The following is a 505-nucleotide window of genomic DNA, read 5'->3' as shown; positions in this document are numbered from 1 at the left end:
TCTGTTAATTCATCTCACAGAGTTACATCTGTATGTCCTGGATCTCTATACTAGCCTTAATTCTGTGGAATTTGAGAACCGATATTTCGGATCCCAGTGAAGACTGTGGGCCAAAGGAAATATCCTGCGATAACAAAGAGAAAGAAGCTTTCTGTGAAACTTCTTTGTGTTCTGTGAAATCATCTCACCGAGCTACAACTTTCCCCTCAAGAAGCCTTTCGCTAAGACAGTTCTTGTGGAATTGGCAAAGTGATATTTGGAAGCTCATAGAGGGCTATGGTGAAAATGGAAAAATCCTCAGATGAAATCTGGAAAGAAGCTTTCTGAGAAACTGCTTAGTGTTCTCCTATTTCATCTCACAAAGTTACATCTGTATTTCGTGGATCTCTTTGCTAGCCTTGTTTCTGCTGAATTTGAGAACAAATATTTCGGATTCCTTTGAAGACTATAGGGCCAAAGGAAATATCCACAGATAACAAAGAGAATGATGCTTTCTGAGAATCTT

Source organism: Mandrillus leucophaeus, unplaced genomic scaffold (genome assembly GCF_000951045.1).
Source record: "Mandrillus leucophaeus isolate KB7577 unplaced genomic scaffold, Mleu.le_1.0 Scaffold63, whole genome shotgun sequence".
Lineage (NCBI taxonomy): Eukaryota > Metazoa > Chordata > Mammalia > Primates > Cercopithecidae > Mandrillus > Mandrillus leucophaeus.
The sequence above is the reverse complement of the archived record's forward strand: the minus strand, read 5'-3'. Positions refer to the sequence as shown.